The sequence below is a fragment of the Cetorhinus maximus genome, chromosome 14, assembly GCF_964194155.1.
Source record: "Cetorhinus maximus chromosome 14, sCetMax3.hap1.1, whole genome shotgun sequence".
Classification (NCBI taxonomy): domain Eukaryota; kingdom Metazoa; phylum Chordata; class Chondrichthyes; order Lamniformes; family Cetorhinidae; genus Cetorhinus; species Cetorhinus maximus.
Window position 1 is genome coordinate 69,397,314 of NC_135892.1, and position 20,508 is coordinate 69,417,821.

The 20,508-nt window shown below is 41.6% G+C and overlaps 1 long non-coding RNA gene across 1 annotated transcript in view; it reads left to right on the forward strand.

Moving 5' to 3' along the window:
- LOC144690142 (uncharacterized) overlaps window positions 1-20,227 on the forward strand; it is a 45,784-nt gene extending 25,557 nt beyond the window's left edge. Inside the window, exon 3 of the long non-coding RNA XR_013578765.1 lies at window positions 19,951-20,227. This is a non-coding gene — a long non-coding RNA (uncharacterized LOC144690142). The remainder of the gene's footprint in view (window positions 1-19,950) is intronic.
- The last annotated feature ends 281 nt before the right edge of the window (window positions 20,228-20,508 follow it).

Consider the following 20,508-nt stretch of genomic DNA (forward strand, 5'->3'; position numbering starts at 1 on the left):
GAACAAAGGAACAGTAATAGGCCATTTAACTCCTTAAAGCTGTTCCATCATTCAATGAGATCATGGCTGATTTATGACAGAACTCCACATAACTCTTAATATTGTTAGTTAACAAAACTCTATCGATCTCAGATTTAAAATCAATAAGTAATCTAGCATCAGTGGCCATTTGCGGAAGAAAGTTCCAAACTTCCGACACCCTTTGTGTGTAGAAATATTTCCCAATTTCACTTCTGAAAGGTCTGGTTTTAATTTTTAGACTTGTGTCCCCTTCTGTTCCTCATAATATTTTGAAGATTTCAACTAAAATCACCCCTTATCTTATAAGCAAATTTCAGGGAATACAACCCTAGTTTATGTAATCTGTCATAATTTATGAATTCAGGTGTCATTCTGGTAAATCTGCACTGTATTCCCTCCAAAGCTAACGCATACGAACATACATACGAATTAGGAGCAGGAGTAGGCCACTAAGCCCCTCAAGTCTGCTCCGCCATTCAGTAAGATCATGGCTGATCTGATTGTAACGTCCACACCACATTCCTGTCTACCCCCGATAACCTTTCACCCTCTTGTTAATCAAGAATCTATCTAGTTCTGCCTTAAAAATATCCAAAGATTCTGCTTCCACTACCTTTTGAGTAAGAGAGTTCCAAAGACCCACAACCCTCTGAGAGAAAAAAATTCTCCTCATCTCTGCCTTAAATGAGTGACCCTTATTTTTAAACCATGACTACTCGTTCTAGATTCTCACACAAGAGGAAACATCCTCTCCACATCTACTCTGTCAGGACCCCTCAGGATCTTAAAGGTTTCAATTAAGTCACCCCTTTCTTTTCTCAACTCCAGTGGATATAAGCCTAACCTGTCCAGCCTTTCCTCATAAGACAACCCACCCATTCCTGGTATTAGTCTAGTAAACCTCTGTACTGCTTCTGATACATTTATATCCTCCCTTAGATAAGGAGACCAATACTGTACACAGTACTCCAGATATGGTCTCACCATTGCCCTGTATAACTGAAGCATAACCTCCCTACTTTTGTAATCAATTCCCTCACAATAAGCGATAACATTCTATTAGCTTTTCTAATTATCTGCTGTACCTGCATACTAGCTCTTTGTGGTTCATGCACTAGGATGCTCACATCTCTCTGAACCTCAAAGCTCTGCAATCTCTCACCATTTAGATAATATGCTTCTTTTTTATCCTTCCTGCCCAAATGGACAATTTCACATTTGCCCACATCATACTCCTTTTGCCAGATCTTTGCCCACTCACTTAATCCATCTATGTCACTTTGTAGCCTCCTTACATCCTCTTCACAACTTACTTTCCTACCTAATATAAGGTGTGGTGACTGGAACTACTCACAGTATTCCAGGTGTGGTCTAACCAGGGTTTTATGTAGCGGCAGCATAACTCCTGCCCCCGTGTACTCTAGTCCTCTGAATATAAAGGCCAACATTCTGTAGTAATTGTAAGTTTAACCTTTCATATAATTAAGGAGGTCATGTGACTGTACAGACGAATCAGCCCCAAGCACAGGTAATCTTAGGGGCAGAGCCTTTTAGCCTTGGTCTTGGTACAAGCATGTAGCTTCATCAGGAGCTCTCTAAATAAAGTTTTCTTACAAGAAACCTGCCCTGCACTCCAAATTTATTACAATTGGCACTGAGGATAAATAGCTCCAACACTGTACCAAGCCTCTTGAATGTGAATATTTCGATTTTTAAAGGAAAGAAAAAAAATTGTACTCACCAGCAATGCCATTGATCGGCAGAATTGACCTGTACAACTCATCCATCGAGGACTGGAGTCAGTATATAGAGCGCCTAGGTTTCTACTTTGTGGTGAACGGAATAACAATGGCAGAGAAACAGAAGGCAATTCTCCTAAGTGCCTGTGGAAGCAAAACGTATAACCTAATCCATAGCTTGACGGCTACAAATGCGCCAAATTCCAGATCCTTCACCAAGCTAGTAGACCTTGTGAAGGCACATTTTCAGCCTAAGCCATTGATGATCATGCAGAGATTCAAGTTCAACTGTATAGTAAGGGCCACCAGTGAATGGATCGCAATGTACATTGCAAAGTTATAACAGTTAAAAGAGTTAATGGAGCACTGTGACTTCTGTAATACTCTAAACGACATGTTGTGAGATTTTTTGGTTTGTGGCATACAAGACAACACCATTCAGTTTACTTGCAGAAGTTGATACAGACTGAAGCGCTTCATGGAGATAGAGCTAGCAATGGACAGCGCTGACAGGGATTTGCAGGCTTTGCAGAGTGTGCATCATGGCGCTGTTCTGCAGTTAGGGCAGAAACCTGCTGCTGGGCGTGGCGTGACGATCAGGGAAGCAACCGCAAAGTGGGACACAGTCTCTACTGCTAGAAAAACAAAAATAAATACAGGAAGCAGCTCACCAGTAATTCAGAACTTAAAGTGCTATTGATGTGGGATAACCATGTACTGGAAACCTGCAGATTTAAAGAGGCAGAATGCCACTACTGTCACGAAAATGGGCATGTTATAAAACAATGCAGGATAAGATCAAGACAGCCATTCAGACAGCAGGTCAAGTTAAATGAAGTGGACAATATAGATGAGTCAGAAGTTATTGGGGCTGACGTTTATTCCCTACACCATCTGAAGGCCAGGAAAATAGAACCAATCACCGTTACCCTTCAAGTAAATGGAAAGCCTCTGCTCATGGAGGTTGAGCATTGACCAATGGTGGGAGAACACATCTTTAAATACCCTCAGAGAGGGTACCCAGCCATTGAGTTTGGAGAAAACCACAGCTTGGCTAAAAACATATACTGGAGAGGCAAGCCAGGTGAAAGGCGTCACCTCTGTACCTGTATCCTACAAGCAAAAGACAGGCCAGCTGCCAGTAACTGTTGTAACAGGAGAAGGACTTAGCCTTCTGGGCTGTGATTGGTTGATTAAACTCAACTGGTCAGAAAATTTTCAGGTCGGAACAGGAGGAGTTCCTGAGTTATTAAAAAAGTATGACAGGGTATTCCAAGATGAGTTGGGAAGATAAAAGGTCTATAAACTAAAATATATGTGGATTCTGAAGCAACACCCCAGTTTTTTTGAGGCAAGACCTGTGCCTTATGCCCTAAAGGAGAAGGTGGATGCGAAATTGTCCCGTTTGGAGAAGTTAGGAATAATCCAGCCAGTCCAATTTTCAGAATGGGCAGCACGCATAGTCCCTGTGATGAAACCAGATTAAACTATTCTCATCTGCGGAGATTACAAATTAACTGTGAACAAGGCTGCTAAATTAGACAAATACCCAATCCCAAGGATTGGAGATCTGTATGCTAAACTTGCAGGAGGAAGATCCTACTGGACATGAGCCATGCATACCCACAGCTAGAGCTGGACAACACATCAAGAGGTCATGTCACCATAACCACCCACAAAGGCCTGTACCAATCTACACGCCTACCCTTCTGTGTGTCATCTGCCTGTGCGATTTTTCAAAGAACCATGTAAAGCTTACTACAAGGATTTCCCCAAGTTATAGTGTACCTGGATGACGTCCTGATCACAGGATCAACAGAAGCAGAACATTTAGCCAACCTCGAAGAAGTTCTGAAGAAATTTTTGGAGGCTGGCATATGTTTGAAAGAAGAGAACTGCACTTTCCAAGCAACTGAAGTCATGTATTTGGGTCATCGAATGGATGCCCAAAGGTTGCAGCCATTAAAGGAGAAAGTCAGGGCAATCAAAGAAGCGTCCTCTCCTACCGATGTCATTGAGCTGAAGTTTTTTTTGGGCATGGTAAATTATTATGGTCGCTTCTTGCCTAATCTATCTACAGTGTTAGCCCCTTTACACATTATTAAAGAAGAACCACAGATGGTCCTGGAAGGCACAGCAAAAGTAAGCCTTCATAAAGGTCAAGAAGCTTTTACACTATGACCCATCTAAGGAACTAATATTCACTTGTGATGCATCTCCCTACGGAGTGGGAGCTGTATTGTCACACATGTTGGAGGGTGGATCTGAAATACCAATAGGATATGTATCCAGAACCCTTTCTGTAGCCGAGGAAGGTTACTCACAAATTGAATAAGAAGGCTTATCTATCGTATTTGGAATAAAGAAGTACCTGCAATAGTCGACACTTCACCACAGTGTCAGATCACAAGCCACTGCTGGGTTTGTTTAGTGAAAATAAAGTAATCCCACCGATGGCCTCTGCTAGAATTCAAATATGGGCTTTAATTTTGTCAGCATACGAGTACACTTTTATGCATCGTCCGGGTGTGCATACAGCAAATGCAGACACCTTCAGTTGTCTTCCTTTGCCAGAAAGCATTATACATGTTCCAGCACCTCGAGAGGTAGTACTCGTGTTGAATTTCCTGGACTCCTCACCAGCCTGTGCGAAACAGATAAAGAATTGGACAAACTGGGATCCAATTTTAGCAAGAGTCCGAGAACAGGTATTGCAAGGATGGTCAAATGCACAAGTCTCTGAAGAATTAAAACCATAAATCTGAACTGAGTTGTCAAGATGGTATCTTGTTATGGGGAGCAAAAGTCATCATCCCTTTACAAGGAAGAGAACCACTATTGACAGAGTTTCATAGTGCACATCCTGGCATTCTGAAAATGAAGATGCTCGCATCAAGTTATATCTGGTGACCAGGTATAGACAGTGATACAGGAAAAATGGTTCAACACTGTCTCCAGTGTCAGCAACAACAGAAGTTGCCCATTTCAGCTCCACTGCATTCGTGGGAGTGGCCGGGTCGACCCTGGGTTAGACTACATATAGACTAAGTAGGTCCATTTTTAGATATCATGTTTCTAGTGATCACCGATGCACATTCAAAGTGATGGATGTGTATGAAGTTTGATCACCTACAGCGTGTTGAAAAGCTGCGCCAATGTTTTAGTGTACGTGGCCTACCAGAAGGTGTCTGACACTGGTACTGCTTTCACTAGTACTGAATTCTAAAGATTCGTGAACCTAAATGGGATTAAACATGTCAGAACAGCACCTTATCATCCCTCATCCTGTGGGTTAGCAGAAAGAGCAGCACAAACCTTTAAAACAAGCATGAAGAAACTATCAGAGGGAACATTAGAGATACGAATTCCAAGATTTCAGTTCAGCTATTGCACAACTCCTCATGCAACCGCAGGTTCAACACCTTCTGAACTGTTAATGAAGCACTGACTTCATACAAGATTGAGTCTATTAATCCCTAAATTAAAGGCAAAAGTGGAGAAAAACCAGAGTAGTCAGAAAGTCATGATGTTCACAGTAAAGGCTGAGAATTTACTGTGGGAGAGACAGTTTTTGTATGAGATTTTGCAACTGGACTGAAATGGGTTCCTGGTACAATCGTCTCTGAAACAAGATCTTTATCTTATCAAGTGGAAGTGGAAAACAGTATTGTTAGGAAACACATGGATCATCTCAGAAGTTGAGACACACTCCAAACAAGTTAATCCACCTGAAATCAAAGACAAACCTTTGATCCCTGAGGTGCCAGTTCGACAAAGAATAGTCATACCTGATGTCTCTGTTGAAGTAAATAATTCTGAACTGCCATTGTCTAAGGATGTCCCTGATGCTGCAGTTCCTGGTCAAGTTGATCCCAATGGAAGAATCTCAAGTTGTAGAGTTGCGTCGCTCCACCTGAAACAGAAAACCACCTCAAAGACTAAATCTATAATGGCATGAACTGTATGTATTTGTATATAATTTGGGTTAAAATATTTTTCTAAACAAGAGTGGTGAAATGAAATTAAAGGGGGAGGAATGTAGTAATTGTAAGTTAAACCTTTTGTACTGTTATGGGGGAGGGGGGGCCATGTGACTGTATAGACGAATCAGTCCCAAGTGCAGGTAATCTTACGGGCAGAGCTTTCTAGTTTTGGTCTTGGTACATTCATGTAGCTTCATAAGGAGCTCTGTAGATAATGTTTACTGTTTCTTACAAGAAACCTGCCCTGCACTCCAAGCTTATTATACATTCCATTAGTCTTTTTGACTATTCCTGCATCTGTTCATGACATTTTAATGATCTGTGTACCTGGACCCCCAAGTCTCTTTGGACTTACAGTGTTTCTAGCTTTTCACCATTTAGAAAGTACCCTGTTCTATCTTTTTCAGGTCCAAAGTAGATGACCTCCCATTTGCCTACATTGAAATCCATTTCCCACAGTTTTGCCCATTCACTTAATCTATTAATACCTCTTTGTAATTTTATGCTTTGATCTACATTGTTCACAATATTGCCTATCTTTGTGTCATCGGCAAACTTGGATATGTGGCTTTTTATCCCATTATCTAAGTCATTAATAATTACAATGTATAGTTAAGGCCCCAACACCTTTCTTGCTGGACACCACCAGTCACACCCTGCCAATTAGAGTAACCCCCAATTATTCCTACTCCGTGTCCTGCCACTCAGCCAACTTACTAACTCAGCCATTAATTTGTTTTTAATTCCCTGAGCTTCAACTTCAGCTAATTTTCTCTTATGAGGGACTTTATTAAGTGCCTTTTGGAAGTTCATATCAATAGTATCCATAGACATTCTACTGTCCATTACGTTAATTTTGAAAAATTCAATTAGATTAAACAGGCATGAGCTACCTTTTAGAAATCCATGCTGGCTCTCCCTGATCAGCTGAAAAATTTGAGTTCATTTACTCTATCCTTAATTATAGACTGTGGTAATTTCCCAACAACCATTATTGGGCTAATTGGCCTATAATTCCTTAGTTTCCCTGTCACCTTTCTTAAATAACAAAACGACAAGCACAATTTTTCAATCTGAAGGCACTGTTCCTGAATTGGGACAACTTTGGAATATTATAGCTAGAGCATCTGCAATATTCTTGCAAACTTCCTTTAAAGCCTTGGGATGGAAACTATCATTTCAGCCATGATCTTATTGAATGGAGGACCCGACTTGATGGGCCGAATGGCCTACTTCTGCTCCTACTAGCCATATAATTACTGTGGCTACAAGTGCAAGTCAAAGGCTGGGAATTCTGTGGTGAGTAGCTCACCTCCTGACTCCCCAAAGTCTTTCCACCATCTACAAAGCACAAGTTAGGAGTGTGATGGGATACTCTCCACTTGTCTGGATGAGTGCAGCTCCAACAACACTCAAGAAGCTTGACACCATCCAGGACGCAGCAGCCCACTTGATTGGCACCCCTTCCACAAACATTCACTCCCTCCTCTGATGCACCCTGGCAACAGTGTGCACCATCTAGAAGATGCACTGCAGGAACTCACCAAGGCTCCTTAGACAGCACCTTCCAAACCCACAACTGCCACCATCTAGAAGGACAATGGCAGCAGACATATCACAGAATCACAGAATCGTAACAGGAGAGAAGGAGGCCATTCGTCCATCATGTTTGTACCAGCTCTCTAAATGAGCATTATGACCTAGTGCCATTGTCCTGCCTTTTCCCCGTACCCCTGCGCATTGTTTCTATTCAGATAAGCATCTGATGCCCTCTTGGATGCCCCAGTCGAACCTGCCTCCACCACACTTCCAGGCAGTGTATTCCAGACCCGAATCACTCGTTGTGTGAAAAAGTTTTTTCTCACATCACATTTGCTTCTTTTGCAAGACACTTTAAATTTGTGCCCTCTCGTTCTTGATCCTTTTACGAGTGGGAACAGTTTCTCCCTATCTACTTTGTCCAGCCCCCTCATGATTTTCAATATCTCTACCAAATCTCCTCTCAGCCTTCGACTCTCCAAGGAGAACAGTCCCAACTTCTCCAATCTATCCTCATAGCTGAAGTTTCTCATCCCTGGAACCATTCTTGTAAATCTCTTCTGCACTCTCTCCAATGTGTTCACATCCTTCCTATAATATGGTTCCCAGAACTGTACACAATATTCTGGTTGAGGTCTAACAAGTGTCTTATATAAATTCAGCATAATCTCCCTGCTCTTGCATTCTATGCCCCTATTAATAAAGCCCAGGATACTATATGCTTTATTAACTGCTCTCTCCACCTGTCCTGCCACTTTCAATGATCTATGCACATATACACCCAAGTCTTTCTACCCTTGCACCCCTTTCAAAATTTCATGCCTTATTTTATATTGTCTGTCCAAGTTCTTCCTACCAAAATGCATCACCTCACACTTTTTGGCATTGAACTTTATCTGCCACCCATCTGCCCACTCTACCAACTTGTCCATGTCCTCTTGAAATTCCACACTGTCCTCCTCGCAGTTCACAACACTCCCAAGCTTCGTATCATCCACAAACTTTGAAATCGTCCCCTGCATACCAAGATCTAGATCATTAATATATATCAGGAAAAGCAAGGGTCTCAATACTGACCCCTGGGGAACTCCACTACAAACCTTCCTCCAGCCCGAAAAATATCCATTGACCATTACTCTCTGCTTCCTATTTTCAGCCAATTTTGTGTCCACTTTGCTACTGTCCCTTTTATTCCATGAGCAATATCTTTTCTCACAAGTCTGTTGTGTAGCACTGTATCAAATGACTTTTCAAAGTCCATGTACACCACATCAACAGCATTACCCTCATCTGCCTTTTCTGTTACCTTTTCAAAAAACTCCAGCAAATTTGTTAAACACGATTTCCCCTTTACAAATTCATGCTGCCTTTTCCTTATCAACCCATATTTTTCTATGTGACTACTAATTCTATCCTGAATAATTGTTTCTAAAACCTTGCCCACCACTGAAATGAAACTGGCTGGTCTGTAATTGCTGAACTTATCCTTACGACCTTTTTTGAACAAAGGCGTAATGTTTGCAATTCTCCAGTCCTCTGGCACCGCCCCTGAGTCTAGGGAAGACTGAAAGATAATGGCCAGTACCCTGCAATTTCTACTTTCACTTCCCTCAATATCCTTGGATGCATCTCATCCCATCCCGGTGCCTTGTCAACTTTATGTACCGACAGTCTATTCAATACTTCCTCCTTATCAATGTTGAGCCTTTCTAGTGACAGAGTTTCCTCGTCTGTCACCATGGCCTGGGTAGCATCTACCTCCTTAGTAAAGGTGGATGCAAAGTATTCATTTAATACCTCAAATTTGGCCGCTTTGTCCATGTGTTAATTCCTTTTGGGTCCCTAATCGGCCCTAGTCCTCCTTTTACCACCCTTTTACTATTTACATGCCTAAAGAAGATTTTGGGATTCCCCTTTATGTTGGCTGCCAGTCTTTTCTCATAATCCCTCTTCGCTTCTCTAATATGCTTTTTCACCTCCCCTCTGAACCTTCTGTATTCTTCTTGGTTCTCAATTGTATTTTCTACCTGACACCTGTCATAAGCACACTTTTTCTTCTTTATCTTAATTTCAATCTCCTTTTTCATCCAGGGAGCTTTGGATTTGTTTGTCCTACCTTTCCCTTTCTATGGAATATACCTTGACTGTGCCCGAGCCAATTCTTTTTTGAAGGTAGCCCATTGTTCAGATACAGTTTTTCCAGCCAATCTTTTATTCCAGTCTATCTGGCCCAGTTCTGTTCTTGCCCCATCAAAGCTAATTCTTGTCCAGTTAATTATTTTTCTCTGGATTGCCTATCATCCTTTTCTATCATCATCTTAAAATGTACAATACAATGATCACTATCTCCTAATTGTTCTCCCAAACACAATTTAGGAACTTTTGCCCCTCTCCTCCCTTTACACTATCACTGTCCCAGTCTACATTTGGGTAATTAAAGTCCCCCATTATAATTACTCTATAATGCCTACATCTCTCTGTAATTTCCCTGCAGATTTGTTCTTCTACATCCTTCTCACTAGTTGGCAGTCTGTAGACTACACCGAGCAATGTATTTGCACCCTTTTTGTTCCTTAGCTCTAGCCAAATTGACTCTATCCTTGAAACCTCTGGGGAATCCTCTTTCTACAGCACTGCAATGCTCTCCTTAACCAATACTGCCATCCCTCCTCCTTTCCTTCCTATCCTATCTCTTCTGAACACCTTATATCCAGGAATACTTAACACCCAGTTCTGCCCTTCCTTGAACCAGGTCTCTGTTATCACCACAACATCATATTTCCACATGTATCTGTAACTCCCCAATCTTATTTACTGTACTCCGTGCATTCACATGGGAACACCGCCACCTGGAAGTTCCCCTCCAATTGTGTTTGGGAGAATTTTCCACAGCAATATGTGTCCAATCCAACAAGAAGAGATGCACTGTTGGACCTGGTTCTTGGAAATGATGCAGGCCAAGTAGATCAAGTGTCTCTGGGGGAACAATTAGGAGACAGTGATCATTGTATTATACATTTTAAGATGATGATAGAAAAGGACGATAGGCAATCCAGAGAGTCACCATCCTGACTTGGAAATGTATCAGTGTTCTTTCACTGCCACTGGGTCAAAATCCCGGAACTCCTTCCCTAACAGCAGAGTGTGTGTACCTACATCACATGGACTGCAGCTGTTCAAGAAGGCAGCTCACTGCCACCTTCTAATGGGCATTTCGGGATGAGAAATAAATGCTGGCCTAGCCAGCGATTCCCACATCTCATGAATGAATAAAAAAAAATTATTTTGCTCTTATGGTCCTGGGGTCTTGTTACTCAATATTGACATTATTTTCTCATTACTTTACATTTTCTTATGCTAATATTGGTGAATTCATGTCATTGGTTGAATATTAGTTTCCTTGTGATGTCCAGCATCATCCTAGATAGTGACTCAAAGTAATTATTACATGCTTGTCTAATCTGCATTTATACAATCGACTACTTCACAGCTGCTATCAGGAGGCCTATACAGAACTTCCACTGCATCTTAATTCCTTTTCTGCTTCTTAAGTCTCCTCTCATTACATTCTGTCTTATCATTGAAGTGATTTACTCCTCAATCACTAACATTGCATCTTTCCTACTACCATCTTCCCTGTCTTTCCTGAAGACCTTTAACTTGATATATTGTTGCAAATATCCAGTGCATAATTCATGTTTTAGAATATAACTTTTGTTTTAGGAATTAAAATTTTAACTGTAGAAAATGGGGGCATCTGATTGAGAAACTGACAAGCAACCCTGAAGTAGATGCAGTTCAAACAAGCTTGGAGTTTTATACACATAAGATATACATAGGTTAACTTTTTAAGGTCAGGATAGAAGTGTAAAACTTAAACAATGAACGGTTCATCTTGACGTTTGTAATAGATCCAGGAGGTCTGGAGAAAGGGTTGTAAACTCCATTGGCAATATAAATTATACATATAGGTTACAGAATCAAAGAGTAGCCTTGAAGGTAAAATAATTCATTTGCATTTCTGGTTGAATCATCCCAAATAATGCCACGTTGCCATAGAGATAGTGATTCAGGTCAGAGCCTTAGTTAAAAGGTTCTTAAATTGTTTGATTCATCTGCATCTATGTTTGCTGACAGAAGCAGGCAGTTCAGTTTGTAAACAGGCAGAGGCAATAGTAACTTTGCTTTGGTGAACAGATTGAGAGAGCCAACAGAAAGTAACAGGCCTGCATTTCAAGCAGAGAAAATACTAACTTCATTGTTCACTATGTGGAATGTGGGTGGGGCTTTATTTCAGTTTGGATTTCATGACAGAAAAGCAGCTGGAATATTTTCACTAGCTTGTAACTAGTGGAAGAAATCTACAGTGGTCCTCACAGAACCTTGTGCCTGAAAACTGTCAGCAGAGTTAGCTTGGGAAGCTGTAGGGAGGCAGTTGGATATCTGCCAACAACCCAAACAAGGAGCTGAGGCATCCACAGTCATGAGGTCGGTAACGGAAAAGATGGGGGGGGGGGTTGCGTAGCCAAAAAGCTAATGGAAAGGCCACATAGGATGTTACCTTGGAGGAATAGCTGGAATAGTAAGGAGGATTAAAGTAAATTTGGGAGGGCTGTGGCATACCTTTTGGGTTGGTCCCAGGGATGAACCTTCAAGATTTTGTGAGATAAGGGAACACTTGGTGGTGGTGGGTGGTGGTGGGGGGGGGGGGGGGGGGGGGGGGGAAGGGGGTGGGGGGTGGGGGGCAGTAAAAAGTAGAACTGGGTTTATAGCATAAGCCTTTATAAGCTGAGTGTTAAGTTAATAGCACTTACTTTGTTTAATTTTTTTGCCAAACAATAAAGTTTGTTTTTGTTTAAAAATGTGAAATCATGTGGCATAGTTCTGTTGGTTAATCGCTGAGCATTTGGATTTTTTCCTTAAACATTAATCGTCCATAACAGGATCGTAACAATATTCAGTTCCCAGTCCTAGCCCTCTTGCAGTTACGTCTCAATAATGGTGACCATGTCATACTCTCCAAGTTGAATTTGCACCTGCAATTTCATTCAATTTGTTCCTTACACCTGATGCATTGGGACAAAGAACGCTTATTTACCCGTAATGCCGAAAGCACAGCTTCTGACTGTTACTCTACGTGCTCCCCTTTCATTTGTTTTTGAACAATTATTTATACTGTTTGATTCCAGCATGTCCACCTTTATCATCTGAACCCTTCCCTTGTTTTCTAGTTTGAAGTCCTCATGACTGTCCTTATGATCTTCTCATACGAACAAAAGAAATACGAGCAGGAGTAGACCATTCGGCCTCTCGAGCCTGCTCTGCCATTCAATAAAATCATGGCTGATCAGTTTGTATTTTGAATTCCACTTTCCTATCTATCCCCGATAACCTTTGATTCCCTTGCCTAACAAGGATCTATCTACCTCTGCCTTAAAAATATTCAATGATCCCGCTTCTACTGCCTTCTGAGGCAGAGAGTTCCAAAGTCACAGTCCTGGCCAGATTCAGGTAAAGCCCAATATTCATGAAATTGTAGTTTTATTTTCTCAGTGGAAACTGAGCGGATGGGCAGATAAAATCATCAATAAGACAGGAGTAGCCCATTCAACCTTCAAGCCTTTTCCGCCATTCAGTCAGATCATGGTTGATTTGCACCTCAACTCCATTTAGCCGCTTTTGCTTTAAAACCCTTGATACCTTTACCTGGCAAAATCTGTCAGTCTCCATATTGAAAGTTACAATTGACCCAGCCTCGGCAGCCTTTTGGGCTAGCGTGTTCTACATTTGTGCTTTGTGTGAACAAGTGCTTGCTGATTTCACTCCACAACGGCCTAGCTCCAATTCTAAATTGTGCCCCCTTGGTCATCAGTTCCATTATTTATGCATCTCCTCTCCCTGACTTGTTGCGGTAGGATTTTCATCGCTTGGGTATCAAACCCCAGCTTTCCTGATTCTGCAATGTCCCGACCAGACTGCAGCTGTTTTGCTCAGTGAACATCTGTTCTTACTGCACCATTACTATTTCAGCTGTTTACAAGCCCACTAATTGCAGGTCACAGCTGATTTTTGAGGATTAGGTCTGCTTCATTTTCACTGGCTGGCCCACTCACTCGAAGCTGTCGTCTATATTGTAGTGCACAAATTGAAAACAGTAAAACTATGTGTTAAGTTGCAGCTTTCACAACTCTCTAAAACTTGACGTAGCCCTCGCTTAACCACCTAATAGCACACAAATACATATGAGTTTCTTTCCTCTTACGAGACTGGGCCTAGGAAAAACGAAAGATTTGAAAGACACCAGCCAAGAAATCTGAAAGTTGGTGAAGCAATGGCTCTGTGTGCCAATCCCTACCAGCCTGAGACTCAAGATAAATTAGGTTTTAGGCCTCGTTTAATTGCAGCGGTTTTCTGTTTGCCGAAGACAGGAAATTGGCCAACTTCTGTGATGTGCCAGCTAGTGGCTTGTGTCTTGGGGGATCGTGGGATATGGTAGCTGAAAGCAGAGAGGATGGTCCTAGAATGTACCAGTAGTGGGCCGGAATAATTTGTTCCTGCATAAAGTAAAAACTTAAAAATGCATGGGCTATTTTATGAGCTGCTTCCAGTGGATTGTTTAAGGATCTCTGTTTAGGCTGCTCAAGACTTGCTATAGCTGAACAAAGCATCTGTGACAAAACATCTGCCCATTTGTACCTGAATTTTATATCCGTGGTCCCATAGCCAGCATAGGATCCCAATATGTATATTTAAGGAGCCAAACACCTGTTACAGTAGGGTGGCCTGGGCGTCTAAATATCCATGTCAATATGACATCCAGCACAATTCTGGCAGAAATCAAGGGTAGCAGATCGTCATACAGAGCTAATACTGATTTTACGCTGGGAAATCGGGCAGGTGTTAAGTTTAATTTCCCCCCTTGGCATTCCTAGAGGAACAGTCTCAGACCAAATTTGAAGGCCGTCACTGAAGCCCTGGAGGAAAGGTAGGTGAGGCGGGATCGCCAGGGCCAGTCAGCAAGGCACTATCATGGAGGGGGGAGGGTGGTGAGTTCAAAGGGCAGGCAGGAGTCTATAAACATGGGTGGCCCTTGCTGCCAGCAGGTCTGTCCATTGGGCATGCCCACCTTAGTAGAAGGGGCCACCCCACCAGGCAGCAGGCATACACACCAAGGTTTATCTGGCAGTTTGCCCACATGGCATGGTTCCCACCCATACTATTGGTGGCAGGATCATGTTCTTAAGTGATTCTTAAGTGGCTACTTGAGGACGTCAATTGCCCCCCGAGCAGGAAAGCTATCCTTGACCCTTCCCATCTCAGACTTAACTGGTGGGGAGGGGGGTGGTAGTTGGGAAGGTGACCCTGCACCTTCCTGCCTGATTAAATGGCAGCACCTCACCCCCTCACCTCTGGGGTGAGCATTCAATTATGCTCTATGATTCTATTACGCTGCATTAAGTGTGCGGTATCAGAATTTTTTTTAAAAAGGGGATTTAAATGGCAAGGCACAGTTAGAATACTTGTTCAATAGTTGGGAGAAGGAAGAGCTCCACATATGTTTACTTAATATATAGACACAGCAGTTGAACTGGAATAGTGGGAACCATTGTTAAAAACTTAGATTTATCTGTTAATAGGAATGAAAGGTTTGGTATTGAACTCTTGTAGTATATTGCAAGCTCTGAGCATTTTGTTATACTGCTCCCTCTGCTGCCCTCTCTGTTGGGGAGGTGCAAATCAAGTTATTCCAATAATGGCTGCCTGCAGCTGAGCATGTGATAATCTTATTCCGTGCAATGCACAACAGAAAGATGGTGATGAGGGTAGGATAGAAGTTTTTTTATACCTCATTTGAGAAATTAAGTATTGAAAAACAGACTTTGTGACACACTTTTTGAAACTCCTAAAGTTCATTTTTGGAATTTTGAGCAATGTGAAAGTTCACTCCATGTGCATGTTGTGTTCAGGCACAAAGTGAGTCAGCATGGTACATAATCAAAAAAATAGCACTGAAGGCATTTTTGTGGACAATGGAGAAATTCAACTCTAACAAGGAGGACTGGTATAATTACGAATGAAGGTTTCACATTTGCCAGAAAGCAAATAAAGTATAAAATGAGGTTAAAGTAAATCTCCTCACCATGATGGGGCCAGGTGTTTTTGAGGTAGTGTCTACCCAATGTTGTCTGTGGTCTCTAGTACTATGGACTATTCTGAAATTAAAAAGATTCTGGACTCATATTTTGGCCCGAATAAGAATGAGATCCTACTGGGAGCAGCATTCCATGCAAGGAAGCAGTTCCCAAGTGAGACTGTCGCAGATTACATTCTTGAATTAAAGAAACTCTCTCATCACTGTAGGTATGGCGTGAACTTAGAAATCAACTTTAGAGACATGTTTATAGGAGGCCTAAAGAATAAATTCTGGGCCAAGCTTTCAATAAGCTGCTGTGCAAGGAGGCCTGGGATGTGGCTTCAGCATGGAAATGACAGAAAGAGATAGTTGTAAATTGCAAGGCAGTTCTTTTCCTGAGCTGGCTTGGGAGGTCTACTGGATTTAAACAAGTTCCAGGCAACAGCAACCACATTCACAGTATCAAAGTCAGAAATTTAGATGCTACCATCGCCATGGTAGCTACCAACTATTTAACTGACCCCATTTCCAGTCAAAGTGGTATGCCTGTGGGAAAGTCGGTCATATCCAGACGGCATGCAGGAGGAGAGGAAACAGTAATGTTCCAGGTCGCAGTAAAGCACCAAGTCACTGCCGTGCACCAGGTCGAGATCATAGGAGATCTAAAGCTAGTTCAGGAGTCTGGAAATCCTCAAATGTGCATATGGTAGATATGGGGCTGGATTTTACAAACTCTCCCTGCCCCACTAGGTATGATTTTGGCAGGGTTGCATGTAACATACCAGGGGTGACAAGGCCACACCTTCCCTCCCACCCCTGAGCTGCCCACAGTATGGTAGGTGGGCAGGCGCCAAAAATCGGGAGCCCACCTGCCATTTTAAAATGAATAATTAACGGTCAGTTGAACTTGTTACCAAGCCAATTTACCTATATATTATTCTACCCATGGCATAATATGGTTGGCATGGGCAGGCAGGTGGGAGCGAGAAGGCCGATTTTTAAACATGTATTGGCAAGAAGGGGAGAGAGGACTTCTTTTGAGGGTTCCCTGTGTGCCTCAGGGGCAGCCCCCTCAAGATGTAACCCCCTTTTGTTCCTCCCCGCCTGGCCTTCAAAACCTGCCCTCCCAAGCCCCTCGCAACCCTCCCTATTGCCTGATCCCTTCCTGCCCTAAAAGCCCAGGATTTACCTCAATCTGGATACCATCACTCTTCCTTGTGAGCCTGCTCGCAGGCCCGCAAGTGCCCATTATTGAGTTCTGGCGCTGCTGGGACAGCCAGAGCTGCTGGCCAATCAGATTGGCTGGCAGCTCTTGAGGGTGGACTTCACCTCACTGAGGGATGGAAGTTCCACTCTCTCCCTGTTTAGCCTGCCGGCACTGTATTATGGCTGTGGGGTGGATTTTCTTTTTCGGTGCATCAGCTGCCAGCTGACTCTTGGCGGTAAGCAACACGCCCGCTGTGAAATCCAGCCCATGGAAACAAAAGTTGATGTTATCGGGTAGGAAGATCAAGAATTATTGAGCCAGAGAGCAAGAAAAACAGCACATGGAAAATGAGAGTAATAAGCCTGAAGATAAAATTCCAGCATCCACAGTGAAAGTGAAAGTCAGAAATTCATAACTTAACTTTCATCGTTGATACAGCTGCAGGCATATCTTTTATCTTGGAAAGAGGGTACAAGAAATCCTAAGTCACATTCCCTTACACAAAACTGGTGTGTAACTGACTCATTATTCTAACAACAGTTTTCCAATGTTAGGTCAACTTAGTGTTGCAGTGGAATACGATGATGCATCCTATTACTTGCCATTCCTAATAATAGGAGGGAACAAAGTCTTCCTGGTGGGAAAGAATTAGCTTAAGAAAATATAGTTAAACTGAGTTGAGTTATTTACAGTAGAGATCAATAAGAGTATGTTTGATATTGAGAAAGTGCTAAGAGAGCACAAAGTAGTCTTTGAGCAAGGAAGACCAAATGACAATATTAGGCATCACAAGGCTGAAGTCAAGGTAAAGGACAATGTGCAGCCAACATGTTGCAAGGTTAGGCCAGTGCCTTATGCACAGTTAGAAGCAGTAAGTAAAGAGCTGGCTAGATTAAAATGAACATAGTCAAACACAAAGAAAATGTGGGAACGAGTACGTGCCAATTTCTTTGAAGTGGAAGGGAAAGAGTACAATGCTTTGGTCGATAGCTATAGCAAGTGGATACCCAATACCACAAGTGCCAAAACTATTGAGATTTTGAGAAGTTGGTTTGCAATTTAGGGATTGCCAGAGGTGTTGATATCAGATAATGGTCCACAGTTTATGCCAAAGGAGTTTGAAATATTTGTAAGTAAGAATGGAGTTAAACACACTCTAACACCACCACATCACCCAGCATCAGAATGGTGCTGCAGAAAGAAGTACACAGATTGTGAAGAGGTCTTTGCAGAAGTATTTGTTAGCTGACAAGGTAGGTAGTAATTTCCATGTTTCTCTTTGACACAGGCACTTTTCTGCTCTCCCACATAATAACCACACAGTCTACAACAAGTTGCTCACCTTACAAGTTAGTGTTTAAACATGCTCCTAGGACAAGGCTTAGTTTGCTTAAGCCTGAAGTCAATAGCAAAGTAAGAGAAAAGGAAGACAAAGTGAAAATGAGTCATGATACAGGAGGCATGAAACGTAAGGAGTTCAGTGCTGGTCAGAAGTTCATGATGAAAAATCACCAAGGTAATAAGGAGAATGTGATTGAAAATTGTTGTAAAGAGACTAGGTGCATTCGCATATTTAGTGAAGATTGGAAGAGATTCCATCAGTGTCATGTAGATCATTTGCTTGAAAGAGGAAATCTGACAAAGGAAAGCTGGAGAAACCTCCTGGGGTCCAAATTCCTCCTCCAGCCCAAAATAAAGTGGAAAAGAAAATGGAAGTCAAAAAGAAATAGAAAGCTTGCTGGTATCACAGAATCCACCATCTGAGCAAAATGAGCCAGGGTCTTTGGTTAAGACAAATCAATCAATGTCAAAGTCCCAGCTATTAAGTGGAGTAAAAGCAAAATTCTGTGGATGCTGTAAATCTGAAATAAAAGAAGGGTCATACAGACTGGAAATGTTAACTCTGTTTCTCACTCCACAGATGCTGTCAGGCCTGCTGAGTTTTTCCAGCATTTTCTGTTTTTATTAAGTGGAGCAGTTAGTCAAAGTCAATGTTTAGGCTTGACACAGTCAGATGTTGAGAGAGCAGAGTCAAGCTAATCAAAATGGAAGGAGATACCAAGACAGAAAAAGAGAAAGAAACAAGGTAAGTTAATTGAAGGTATGCAGAAAGGGAGAAGAAATAAGTTGTCCTTTTCATTATTTCTTGTCAAATGATGATATTTTTGTTAAAAACATTTTGGTGGTGAGGAAAAACATCGCAGTAACAACAAATTTGCAACCCAGCCTGTTAAATTGCAGGAATTGTTGATATTGTTCTAGTCATAATATTGTTATGATCACAGCCAGTGTTAATTGCTGCGCAAACCAAATCCCAAAGGGAAACTTGGTTTACGGGCCATAACCTGTTTCTTTGTACTCTGAAAATGAGAAGAAGACGTACCAATCTCAGCAGTAAGAGGTCCAGTAACACTTTTACTTTTAATTTTTAAAATCCCAAAAGTTTTATTAACAGAAATAAAAGAAAACCTTAAGCACACAAGATTACAGTTTCACAATTAAGATTAGTCTCACAAAACATTCCCCCAAAAAGATTCTTTACTTGGTCAGACCCACAAGTCACACCTCCAGGCAAAACTCCCTTATAGATGTTAACTATAAAGAAATCCAGTGGACAAACCACATGACCTCCACCCTCTTCCACTCTGCAGTGGAGTACACTTCAGAATAAAACTGCTTGTTGCAACCTGAGACTTTTCTGGCTTGACTGGATGGTTGATTCAAACTGCATCCTCTCCTAGACCAGAGCTCCAGCTATTTCCCAACAGCTCAAGCAGCCCCAGTTATCTCTCCACAGTAGCTCTAAAATATCTGTTTTATCCCTTTTATCTCCGGTTCCATTGTTATCACACCACTTTGAAACTCAAATCCTTCCAAAATATAAAATTCTTTATGCCTCTACCTTGTTTTTGCTCTCAGGCCAATAAAATAATACCTCCACTACTATTTACCTATGGAACTCCTACAAGATGCAAACATGGTTTTTGCACCTCTGACTCCCCTTTGTCAATGCTGTTGATTAACTACAACCTAACTGTTGCCCACATGTAGTCAGACTGTCAAGGGTTAAAGGAACACTGAGTTTGTTGTGTATTGCACCTAAGATTAACACATGCACAGCTGCAGGCATCAATTATTGAACTAACTTTTAAAAATCTACCCAACAAAGAGAGCAGCAGAAAATGTTAGATCTAACCTATTTACTTGTACTTCAAACTTAACACCTCTATCCTTTTCATGTTTCAAAATGAGAACGTGTGTTTACAGCAGTTGTTGCTTCATTGCTAGTGACTTGCATAAACAAATGTTCAATCTGTTTTTACCTAGGTGGATGAAAACAAATGGAATGACATTGGAGTCAAGACTATTCAATCTGTGCATGAACAGAACTAATAATTATGGTAACCTGGAAATGTTTTTATTTCTTAATATTTTATTTTTCCTACCAATGTTGGGATTTGACTGTTCACATATACTGTTTAATTTTTAAGTTAAATATCTCATCTACATTAATGAAGCTGTGCAGGTATTTCACTGCTATATTGAAAGTTGTGCTCTGAAACACAGCATCGCTTGTATTTCTACACAAAAGGTGAACAATGCAATCTCCATATTGACCACTGTAATATTATGGGCTGGATTCCACTGAACATGCACAAGTGGGAAATCTATAATTATTTTCCTCAACTTTAATAAAGACCAAAATACAGATATGAAAACTACATCAAATGACTTTGCTCTAGCAGGCACAGCATCTGAGGCAGTGCAAAATGTCTGACTTAAAAATTTGTGCAGCAAAGTTTTGAGCGGCCTTTTAACTTGTTCCATTTAAACGGGAAATATAAACTGCACAAATGCTTAGCTTTGACAAAGATCGCCATACAT